At 36.9% G+C, this 12,607-nt stretch overlaps 1 long non-coding RNA gene across 1 annotated transcript; it reads left to right on the top strand.

Annotated features, from left to right (window-relative positions):
- Positions 1–5,113: 5,113 nt before the first annotated feature.
- On the top strand, positions 5,114–10,479 carry LOC120237613. The gene is made up of 3 exons (XR_005529996.1): positions 5,114–5,166; positions 9,759–9,821; positions 10,324–10,479. It is a non-coding gene; the product is annotated as an uncharacterized LOC120237613 (long non-coding RNA).
- Positions 10,480–12,607: the final 2,128 nt, after the last annotated feature.

Here is a 12,607-nt window from a genome sequence, read left to right as displayed (position 1 = left end):
TTTACCCAAGGGATATAGGAGTGTTGATGCATAGGAGCACATGTACTCCAATGTTCATAGCAGCACTCTCAACAATAGCCAAAACATGGAAAGACCCTAAGTGTACATCAACTGACAAATGGATCAAGAGGATGTGGTTTATCTATATGATGGAATACTACATGGCAATGAGAAAGAATGAAATCTGCCCATGTGTAGCAACATGGATGGACCTTGAGGGTGTTATGCTGAGCAAAATAAGTCAGGCAGAGAAGGACAGATACCATATGTTTGCACGAATAGGAGGATTAGGAGGAACTTCACGGAGGACCATGGAGGAGAAGAGGGGAAAAATAGTGGGGGAAAGGGAGGGAGGCAAACCATGAGAGACTCTTGAATGCTGAGAACAAACTGAGGGCTGACGGGGGTGGGGGGAGTGGAAGGGGGGTGATGGGCATGGAGGAGGGCACTTGTGGGGATGAGCACTGGGTGTTATATGGAAAACAACTTGACAATAAACTATTTTTAAAAAAGTTTCTCTACTTATAGTTAGTATGAAAGGATAATATAGGAAAGAAAATTTAGATATGCATTATCTTCTGCAAGTACATAGTTATCAGACACTCTATTTTAGATAAATTAGGCAATAAGCAAGCTTATTTTTCACATCAAAGACAAACAATTTGTGTTTATGGTGTTTATTCAGAGTACATGGGGGAAAGTATGGAAAGTTCTTATTCCACTTAAAACTCATTGCTTCTATTCAGTTATGATTGCAGAATAACACACTGTTATGAGCAACATGGCTATACTCTATGTTAACCATTCACAAGCACAGTTCAATGCATTATGTTTAATTTTTATACTTCTTATCATTTTATCCTATTTTATTTGTTTTGATTATATATATTGAAATATCATTTTAGATTGAATCTTATAAAATTTTGCTTTGTGTTTAGTAATGTCTTGGTTTTTTATTTTTAATTCCCAAATGATTCATATTTATCATATTTTACTGAAGTATTAGTTGACAACAGGTTGGGAAATAAAAACTGGTCTTTTGCGTCACAGACAGTTTTGCCAGGACTCCTCTAGAATATTAATGAAGATACACAGGAGAGGCTGAAGTATGAAGAGAACAGAGAAAGTGAGAGGCAGAGAGTCAGATGAAAATGAAGAACAGGCTCAGGAAAGAATAAAGAAACAGGAAAAGTTGGAAGGGAATAAGGGCAGAGTCACAAAGTGGAACCTTGGAGTTCATCATCTTCCATCTAGTAAGTTCCAAGGAATTTCAAAGTTCAAGGTGTTGTCACACTTAAGGGTGGCTATGGGGTCATGATGATGGAGGCCATTGGTGTTAAAGGTGAAACTAGTTTGTCTGATGTTAGCAACATGGACAATAAAGCCTCCAAGAGAAATGACACCTGCAAGTCAGAATGACAAAATGATAAAGGAAATGAAGAATATGAAGGTGTGGTCCTGGAAACAAACAGACCATGTCGAGAATGGGGAGAGAAAAGTAACCATCAGATGTTATCAACATCAAGGGAGGAGGGCTTGTGAAATGGTGGTGGTGGAATAATGGTCTGGAAGAGCCTTCAAGGAATAAGGAGCTGGCTGCCCTTCCTTGCACTTTGAGTATGAGAAGTAGAGAAAGAATTTACTTCCAGTGTAAGATCTGGTAGAAACAGCACCTCTGGAAGAAAGGTGTGTTTCCGTTTCAGGGAACTGAAGCAGCACTGAGAAAAGACATGCAGCTTGAAGAACTTTGTCCTAGAAATAATGTTTCCACCCCACCTGAGGGAGAAGTCAGGAAGAGTCCAGAGTTTATGAATTAGGTGTGTTGGGGGAGGTTGAGCAAGTTGCATCAACATTAATTTCATGTACACTCAAGGATGGTTACCTGAAGTAATAGGTGAACTAGTTGGATGGTAAAAATGCTGGAATTCAGGAGAGGTAAGAAATCGTGGGCAGTGTTGATGAAGGGAGAAGTGAAGGGTGAGAATCTTATTAGTAGAGAATTTTGTGCCATTAAAAAGGCAGAATGATGTCCCCTGTCAAAAATGACTGTGTCGTAATGCCCAAGACATAAAAATACGTTATCTTACGTGGCTAAAGTGACTGCCGCTCTGGTTAAACAAAGAATTTTGAGATGAAGATGAGGAACTTATCCCGGATCATCCAGGTGGGACCAATATAATCACAAAGGTAAGAAAGAGGCAGGAGAATCAGTCAGAAAAGGGGAGGCACTGATGGAACGAGACCAGAGTGATGTCACTGCTGGCTTTGAAAATGGAGGAGGCAGCCAGGAGCCAAGGAATGCAAGGAGTTTCTAGAAAATAGAAGAGGAAAGAAAACAACAGGTCTCTCTTAGACCTCCAGAAGAGATAAATCCTGCTGACACTCTGATTTTAACTCTAGTGAAGCCCTTTTCAGACTGCTCACCTCCAGAACTGAAAGACGATAAGTGTATTGTCTTAAGCCATTGTGTGGTAATTTGTTCTAGGGCAAACGAATATACCACCATCATGTTTTAATGAAAATGTTTAACTATAATGATAAAGCCATGACTCCCCCTTGCACACACACTCATATACACACATGCACAAATACATCTACAGCACACTTATATAATCACAGATTTGCAAAATCCTGCATTGCAACCGAGATGTAAGCCACTGCAAAATGAAGCTATTACTGGTTTTCTTTGAATTTTCAAATTTTGTAAAAGTTGATAGATTAAAAAGCTGCCTTCTATTTAATTAGCTAATCTAACCATAATGAAAAATAATACTGGCAGTATGGATGCAAAACAAATATAATAAATCTCCTGATCTTAAAGGCATTGTTAAGGTGAAAGTATAAGATATTCAAAATTATCATTTAAAAGAGAATCTTCCAAAGGAGGTCATTTCAATATAATGACAAAAAAATTTCAGAAGGAGGTGACTCTTAAAAATCAAAGTGAATAAAAGTCACTGTTGAAAACTTGTAAATCTCTTAGAAATTTCTGGGTTTCAAAACATGAGCAGGAATATCACTACGAAGAGAGAAACCCAAGAAGCTTCACACAAACATCTGTTTTTACTAGCCTTCCTGTACAGCAATAAAGCCCTCGGTGGTCCCAAGGCAAGGCCTGAGGAAGTGCCACCAACAGTTTAAACAGTCATTACGCATGTACTGTGTTCTCATCTCTGCCCTAAGGAAGTTCAATAGCAACCCCGTACTTTTTTATTTACATGCTTATTAAAGTCACACAGGTAAAACGTTTCCTAATGTGTTTTCAGAACACATTTTATTTTAGTGCTTTCAAATGTTTTGAGGATAATTGTTAGAGGGAGGAAAAAAAATATAGGAGCTCAGTCTGAGAATAAAAATCTGTTTTGGCATTTTAATGTCTAAAGACTCGAGAACTGCCAAATGTTTGCTAATCAAGAAGCAGTAGAAATTCACAATCAGTCCCCAAAATATAAAACAATTCTATTCACTGTAAAAATATGTTTACTGCACTTACTTACAGGCTGTTTAGCACAAATGTTTTTTGTCCCAAAGTGGAAAAGCTGGCAATTCTTTAATTTCCAAAGTGCTCATAGAGTGCAGCTGTAGATATACAAGGCTTTTGTTAATAGCGTACCCAGGTACCATTTGCTTCCCTTTTGTCAGATATCGCCTTTATTTGAAGTCAACATAAGCCCTTTCCCTTTTCCCTCTGGCACCATTTGTAGTTATTGTGTTCTCAGAGAAAGCACAAGGCATCAGGGCACGGACTGATTTTGCTCTGAACCCATTCAGATGCAATGTTGACATTTTTGGGGTAACTTTATATTTTTTGCTTTCTAATGCACTACAGTCTTCAAAAATAGCCAAGAGTATTGCACTTGGGGCTCATCAACATTAAAATATCTGCTACCTGGAGTAAAATTCCAACAATAACTACAGTTTTTCACAGCTCAAAGTGCACACCTTGTACCTGAAGGAATTTCACTGTCCGTTTTAAAAGGCAATTTCTTTAGTTGAACTGTAGTCTCATCTCCCTTATTGGATCCCAAATTTCCTTTTTTAAGTATGAATCTTAAGAAATCAGTGGACTAGCCCTTGTTGATATAATGTTAGCCACACAATAAAAACACAGTCATCAGAGGAAAAGATTACCTTTAATGTATAAGAATACTAACTCAAGGAATCGGTAAAATAATTCTGTTGCCCATAAAAGTAAGCCAAGATTATATCTGTCCTAATACCTCTTTTGGAACAATGATAATTGGCATTGTAGAAAGAGGAATAAAAATAGTAAAAAGAGTAAATTTTTTAGTGGTCCCCAAATCCAATAAACCCCACATGTGTGCAAGAACTATTTTAGAAGGAGAAAAATGGTAAGAAAGGGGCTTTAAAGAGTTAAGTCTATACATGTGTCCTTGGGTGGTATAGGCATGAATATATAGATTACAGAAGTATTATTACCATGTTACTTGGGCTGTTCAGTCTGTCAGCAAAGTAGGCACTAGCTTAGGAGACATTCAGGACTCCTTCAGATGAGAGGACTTTTTTCAGAAACCCAACTTTTTTAGCTTCCACCAATTTGGCACCCTTTCCAGAAACTTCTATTTTGCTACCACCTCTTAAAAGATTAAAAAAAAAAAAAAACCCCACCCACCAAAGTAATCACTATAGAAATCTCACAGTCTATTACCTGGAGTATCAGATTCATCCAAAACAGTTAATATACCCGAATAGCAATATTCCTCTGAGTAAAATAGGAAGTTCAAAAAGATATTTGATGGAACAGGTATTTTGGGCACTTATGTCTGAGGCCACTTTAAACTTCACAATAACCCTCTAAGGGAAATAAAACTCCTATTAAAGCCTTAATTAAGTTAAAAAGAACTCTAACAGGAAAACATAAAAGCCACACAGCCACTGCTGACTCCAGGCATTGAGACCTATAAAAGAATATCTAAGAAGCAGAGATGGGGCTGGAGCATTCAGAGATGCATGAATCTGAATTTCTGCTTCCACCCTGCATTTTCCAGCCGCCATGCTGGCACACACAAGACTAAAGACTCTAGAACATTATGTAGCATTAATCATTCAACAACATGCTGTGGATATGATTTCCCATCGCTTTTTTTCTTCTAGACCTGGAAGCTTGATCATTATGGAAGATGATATATGGGAGGCATGTATCAGGTCAGTGTTCCCAGGTCAGGAAGGAAGAAGTTTCAAAACTAAAAAAAGTCACTGTTATAAGATGATTAAATTGTGGGAATCTAATATACAGTATGGTGATTATAGTTAACAATACTGTATTATATACGTGAAAGTTGCCAAGAGAGTAGCTCTTAAATGTTCTGAACACACACACACACACACACACACACACACACACACACAATGGTAATTATGTGCAGCGTTGAAGATACTGGCTAAGGCTATGATGGTAATTATTTTGTGATATAGAAGTGTATCAAATCAGCATGTTGTATGCCTTAAATTTATACAAGGTTATATATCAATTATATCTCGAAGCAGGGGAAAATTAATGGAATGTATGTTAACATGGTCCAAGTAACATGTACCATGCAGAAAGCACATACACTCAACAATCACTTAACCTTCTGACTTCATTTTCCTCCAATTCCTTAAGGATAATCAATAAAACACATTTTCAAAAGTTGGTGGCAACTCGAAGACCCAAACTTCAGCAGCACGTACACTCGTCCTCCAGAGCGTGTGTTTGTGTACGCAAGGACAGAAAAGGGGGAGGTGGGGGAGAACAGAGGAGTGGGATGTGAACTCTGGTTGTGAGGAGGGCTAGACACCTGACGTGTTCCCCATTTAGCCTTCCAACTGATGGATCAAATGAGAAACTGTTTTGCTCTGTCTCAGAACTGATTGACAGTTTAATTATTCTACAGCTGGAAGTGTTAATCACACCAGAGAATGAGGGAATAATTCCCAGCTGGTAAAATTTCACACACTACCTTGGCAGGCACTAACATGCAGATAGTTTAAGTCATTTGTTAAAGAAAAAAAAATCAATATTTAAAATCTCTTCACAAATTAAACCAGCAAGAGTAGATCTGCACTTACAAAGCTCCTTAGGTATGGTCTGTACTTGCTATTTTTATCAATACCTCTCTCTTAGAAAGTCCATGTTGCCTTTTACTGATTCAGTATTCCCAAAGACATGTTTAATTCAGAGAAACATTTGTTTAAGTTAGTTCTTCACATACTTATTTGATCAGAAGAATCATCCCGCATGTTATTACAAACTCTCCTGGAGCCTCTGATTTGATAGTTCTGGAATGAGCCCTGGGAATCTGCATTAAAAAGAATTACGCTGAGTGATGCATAAAACCAGACAACTTTGGAAAACACTGGAATGCATATTTGGACTTTTCAATGAAATACTATTTAGTTCTATTTTCATATATAGAAATACCTGTTTTTTTCTCAAGTAGTAAAAGATAGAGACAACTTCCAAAGTTCATTAAAATACAAAATTTCTGCCTATTTAAGTGAGAAAAAATCAACTTGAATTTTTTCTATCATATTCAAATAAAAATTCAAGTTTTGACATGTAATAAAACTTTTGACAGTCAAATGTTTTTCAGTTTTTAACTTAGCTGTAAAGCTGAGAATATGAATGTGCTTTCCTTTTAACAAAAGGAAAAGTTTTCAACAGAAAACACATTCTAAGAGGAATACTATTAACTTAGATATTAACATTCTGCCTTCAAAGTAAGTTTTTCTCTAGATTTTCCTTAATCTGTATGAAAGTGTCAAGCTTCAAAAATGATTATAAAGATGTTTTGAATCCATATGAAACACAGCAACAGAGGTTTGCCAGTGTTGCTGATTAATTAGGGAAAGCCTCGAAAGAAAGGACTGAGTTGTCCAACATTTAATTCTATATAGAGTGCTACCGTGCACCAGACTTTGTTCTAAATAAAAAAGGAACCTCAAGGTAGCTATTATTATTATCACCATCATTATAATTCCCATTTTACAGACATGGAGACAGAAATATAGTGAAAATAAGGAATTTACCCTAGATGACACATTTATTAAATTATTAATTAGCCGATCTGGAAATTGAACCTATGCAGTCTGGCCAATTTAAAAAAGAAAGCTGTATCTTTATCTTTCTGATATTCTGTTCCTTCATTTTTTATCTTTCTTCTAAATATATTAATAAAATATAACCACGAATTTAGTATTCTTCATAATCCAACAGACTTTTTTTCCTAATTTGGGAATAAAAATATCTAGAAATATTGAAAGTTCTCAAGGCTGTGGAGCCCCGATATTGTCAGAGGCTGTCCATGACATTCACCAAGTTGTTGCTGCTGTAGTAGCTGCTGGTTGTAAACCTAGGAAAGTAAGAAAAGCATGGCATGTCAGTAAATAGAACTGACTTCCAGAACTAAAAGTTTTAGGAAGAGATTCTCAGGCAGTCTTTGAGTTGTAAAACAAATGAATCTCTCTGGGTTATTTTTCAGAGATCTCTTTAATAAACTGAGAAGCAGAGATTAGATTGGTGGTGATCCCAATACTTGAAAAGAATTACCTTTCCATTCCACACCCATTTTGTCTTTCTCATTCCTTTGCTTCAGCTTTTAGTTGTAATAAAAATGAAATAGCTTCTTATTCTGTCATCTGATTTACAGAGGAAAATGTTATTTTAAAAATTAAATTCATTCTTTCTGTAAGACTTACACTGTTTTATTTTAACAAAGAAATAAATCCAGCCATATTTTTATTTATTTATTTTTATGATATAATTTGTTGTCAAGTTAGCTAACATACTGTGTATACAGTGTGCTCTTGGTTTGGGGGTAGATTCTCGTGATTCATTGCTTACATACAGCACCCAGTGCTCATCCCAACAAGTGTCCTTGTTCAATGCCCGTCACCCACTTTACCCTTCCGCCCCCATCAACCCTCAGTTTGTTCTCTGTATGTAATCTCTTATGGTTTGCCTCCCTCTCTGTTAGAAACTATTCTTTCCCTTTCCCTTCCCCCCATGGTCTTCTGTTAAGTTTCTCAAGTTCACCATATGAATGAAAACATATGATATCTTTCTCTGATTGACTTATTTCACTTAGCATAATCCCCTCCAGTTCCATCCACGTTGTTACAAATGGCAGGATTTCTTACTTTTGGAATAAGAAAATAGTTCTCTACGGACGTTGTGCATTCTGCTTTTTGTTGCTAAGAATACTGAAGCAAATTGCCTCTGCTCTAGGTTCCGAAGCTCTTAGGCCTTTGGGTTGCTGATTTTACAGGCTTGATGTCAACATGCTGTATCTTTTTATGTTCCAGTTTATAATGCAGTTATGCAAGCCTCTTAAGCTATTAAGGCATCATCATTGGCGTTGCAATTTGTGTATATGTTTTATACCTCATTAAATTCTCATCTTTCTAGCTCACAGCAACAGGCTTCTGGCATAGGCTACAGCATAATCTCATAACATAATAAAACATCTAAAATCATCACAGAGAAAGTTGACTGTTGAAATTTTTACCCCTAATCAATTGATGTATTGGAAATAATGGCTTTCTAGTCAAACAGAAATTTGTCCCTGGCTCTACTCAGGCAATTTCTAAAAGCAGAAGTTTAGCATCCTTGTCAGTAAATCTTTTTTTTTTAAAGCTGTATAAACGGCACATAGAATGACAGTATGGGCTGTTTCTCTACAAAATGATAAAAGTTTTGAATTCCCTAATAAGTGGATAAATCTCTAACTGATGCTACCTTCTCACTTCTGCAGTTTGTAATTCAGGAAGACAATTCTTCCTTCTCAATCCTATGATGTTATCATGAGGAAATGTCGTATGCAATTCCAGACCCTAACGATTGCTTGGAATTTTCCCTGACCCGGTGATTAATTCCAACCCCTGACTCAGTGCCTCAGACCCAGTGGGAGGCCAAGAAAGATCTGTTGGCTGAAAATAACCAATTCATTTAACTGAATTACCTGTTACCTAAAATAAAAAAGCACTGTTCAAAGTCCACAGGAGGAAAGAACAATTAACAAATAAAGACATTCATTAGTTGTCCCTGTACACTTCTATTTAAAAAGCTATTCATCTGTTTGTATATGTACATATGTATATGTACACGTATGTACTTGTATATGTATGTACATAATCATGTATACTTAAAGAAAAGTAATCTTGCAAAACATCTATGAAGCCTGAATTCATTATATGAAGTGGAAAAAGTTTTCATAAGTAAAAAGTTGAAATAACAAATCTCTTTTCACACATAAAAATATAATATTGATAAAAGACATATGAAGAGAATTTCATTATAATCTCTTACAGAGAATATTTTTCCAATTTGACTAGCAACTGACAAATGTTTATCCTAAGACTTTGACCTTGTAGCTCCTTCCTCTAATCTAAAAATCTAATAGGCCTGCAGAGATGGGTTTACCTAACTCTCATCTGCCTCATGATACTTACTCAATCTTCAGAGTGGTGGGCAGAGGAGAAGCAGAGAAAATTTTTCTTAGGAGCTGTAAAACCATACTCTGAGAGCTTTGCCCTCCCATCTATCTTGCCTCAGTGCAGACATAGATCACAATAAATAAAATATGGGATAAATAAACAAAATAGTAACATTTTGCAAAGAATAAATATCAACCTCAGATAAAAAGATTAGATTTGGGACAAAGAGAGAAAAGAAAAAAAATAAGGTATTCTTTGCAGAATGGTTCTTCATGAAAAATGCTTTTCCCACTTATTTTTCTTTTCCGTTTCTCTTAACCCAGATTTAGTTCCAGACAAGGACCAGTGTTAGAGGAGAACATCAGTTGACTACAAATAAAACACTTGTAAGTCCTTAATAGTCTGGCTTAATCACTGAGTACCTGGTACCTAGTACAATGTCAAGGACATAACAGCCAATATGTGAACATTTGCCAAATTAAAAATGCAATCTGTATCATGGCAAGGAAGAGTCTATTGCGAAAGAAATTCAGCCATTTGGCAAGTTGATCAGACAGGCAACACTGCTGGTACTGGAGTATCATTTACCCACAAATCCTATGGACTTCATTTTAACACGATATCACTAGTGTTTATTTGTAGGGGAAATTTTGATTCATATATCTGATGTATTTATGCTTTGATAATCAGGGCTATTTTATGAAGGTCACAAAGGCCAAAGAGGATTTTTTAAATACTTACTCATAAACTATTTAAAGCCTTGTTTTTATTTAGATTGCCACAATCTTTTCCTTAGCCTAAGGAATTTTACTATACACATTACATGTTTTTTTTCTGAAAGGGATTTGCACTCTGAACTTTGCATTTGTTTGGCTTTTTTTCTTTTAGCTGGTGTACAGAAAGTAAAGATGACACAGAACGTAGGCACCCACAGGCGTGAGTTTGACAAGACCTGGCATATGGATCTCAGACATAGTCATGACTGAAGGATGATACCATTCTTTTTTGAACTCTTGATCATCCACGCTGCTGCTACTTGTATAGCCATGCCATATTTCATCTCATGAGGCACGGGTTAATGTACTCTTAAAATATTGTGTTACATAGTAATAATTACATGCACAGAAATCATTGCAAATTGAATCACCTCCTAACTTTAGGGAGACCACAGGGAATCATATGACTGAAATGCCAATATGTACAAGGCTACTGCTTACAGTTTTCATCTTGGACCACATGCAAATGAAGTAGATGTTATGAGCAAAATAGACATGAGTACTTCATGTTCTGGAGAGAGAGCAACAACACATCTTATGGAATGGTTGTTGGTAATAAAAGAACTGACAAATTCAGCAACCGACATCTGGCATAAGTGATGAGGGAGAAAAAGCTACCCAGGGGTATATTTGATTTCTGAGGGACAGTTTGAGAAAGAGGGTGAGTAGTATGTGCTCATATTTCTCAAGGGTTGGGTGTGTTTTTGATTGAACATGAACAGGAATGACCAGTTAGGGTCAAACTAGTAAGCCCTTCATGGGTCGCGAGAAATTACTGATGTGCTGCTCTGCACCCAGTTTCCTCAAGTGCAGTGTAAGTGGAGGAAGTAATCTCCTAACAAGACAGGCCCTGAATTTTCTAGAAATGAAACAAAAATGAGAGTAAAACTAGAGGAAAGTAGATTTACCTGTGAGTCTTCCCAAGAACTCAGTTACAAATACTTAAATTCCACTATATTGAAGTTAGAACTGGTCCCAGATGCCGGGGCAGAACGGACACCATAGCTCAGATGGGTGTAAGGAAAGGATTCTTGAGATAGAGAGGAGTCCACATGACTATCAGCTTCACTCTCCACTGCTTTCTTTACTTCCTGTTTGGATTTTGGACCAGTTCCTAGGACTTCCTTTAGATCCCATCTTAATTCTAAAGGTAATTTCATGTTTAAAATGCATAGGGCAACTTGGTATAATGAATGTGCCCAACCCTTATAAAAGGAAAAAAAAAAAAAGCAGATCCCAAGACTCCATCCACAGGTCTTCAATTTATGAAGAAAAAGAGACTTGATAGATGACTAAAGAAATGTTAATATTGGGATGCTACTACTTCTGAGTGGTTATTCAGAATTCTAGCACCCTTAGGAAATGAAAAAAGAATTGATCTTTCGGTAAATTTTTCTTGAGGGCATAAAAGTGTGGCAGGCACTGAAATAGAGTAGTGAGCTTAGAGAAATGCTTCCTGACCTCAGGAAGCTCACAATCCAGCAGGGAAGGTAAACAAATAGAGGCAGTCGCAACTGCTATGAGAGGGGAAAGGCCACGTTCTATGGAAGCACATATCCAGGCACCTTGTCTGCAGAAAGAGTCCTGGTTGACCAAGGGGATGAAGGAGGCACAAGGAGAGGAGAGGAAGCAGTGAAGAGTATTTGATAAGACAGAAAGGACATTATGTGCTGAGGCCTAGAAGCAAGAGACAGACTGACACCCAGGAAGAGCTGAAAATTCAGTCCACCTAAAATTCAGAGCACTGAACACATTGGGTGAGTACTGGAGGTAAGGTTCCAGAATCAGTTGGGACCAAGTCACATTCTAATATAAGAGCTGGGATAGGGTCTAGGCCTCTTCATTTTCTAAAGCGGATTCTAAAAGTAAAGAGTTGAGAATCTACTCTTAACAAGTTCAGTTTGAGCCATGAAATTCAAGTCTTTTAGTAGCGGCTTACAATTAGGTCCTTTACCCTCATTACGGCTATCTGGGCCTTACGGGGGACACTCAAGGAGAATGAGATCCTAGCTGGTCTTCCAGCCACTATGGTCCCTACAGTTCCCATAAGACCCTTGGGCTATATATCCCCCAGTTCCACCCACATCATTTTAATAGGATCTTCAAGATGGTGGTGATGCTTATACTTACAGGACCACTTTTGTGAAGCACTGATTTACACATTTGAAATAGGCTACAGATATTTTTTGCCTTTACAAGGAATGCTTATTTTTTAGAAACTTTAAGTGTTTTCATATATTTAACATTTTAAAATGCTGATTGAAAAAAACAAATACAAGATATTGAAATGTTAAGATTTTCTTCCTCTATCCCTAAAAAGACTTCCTCTCTCTGAAAGACAATTACTTGTTTTGGTGGCTTTCAATTTAAGGGATTGCTTTAGGAATATCATTAAA

Source organism: Hyaena hyaena, unplaced genomic scaffold, assembly GCF_003009895.1.
Source record: "Hyaena hyaena isolate Hyena2069 unplaced genomic scaffold, ASM300989v1 scaffold_186, whole genome shotgun sequence".
Lineage (NCBI taxonomy): Eukaryota > Metazoa > Chordata > Mammalia > Carnivora > Hyaenidae > Hyaena > Hyaena hyaena.
Note: the sequence above shows the minus strand (reverse complement) of the source record. Positions and strands in the feature narration are given on the sequence as shown.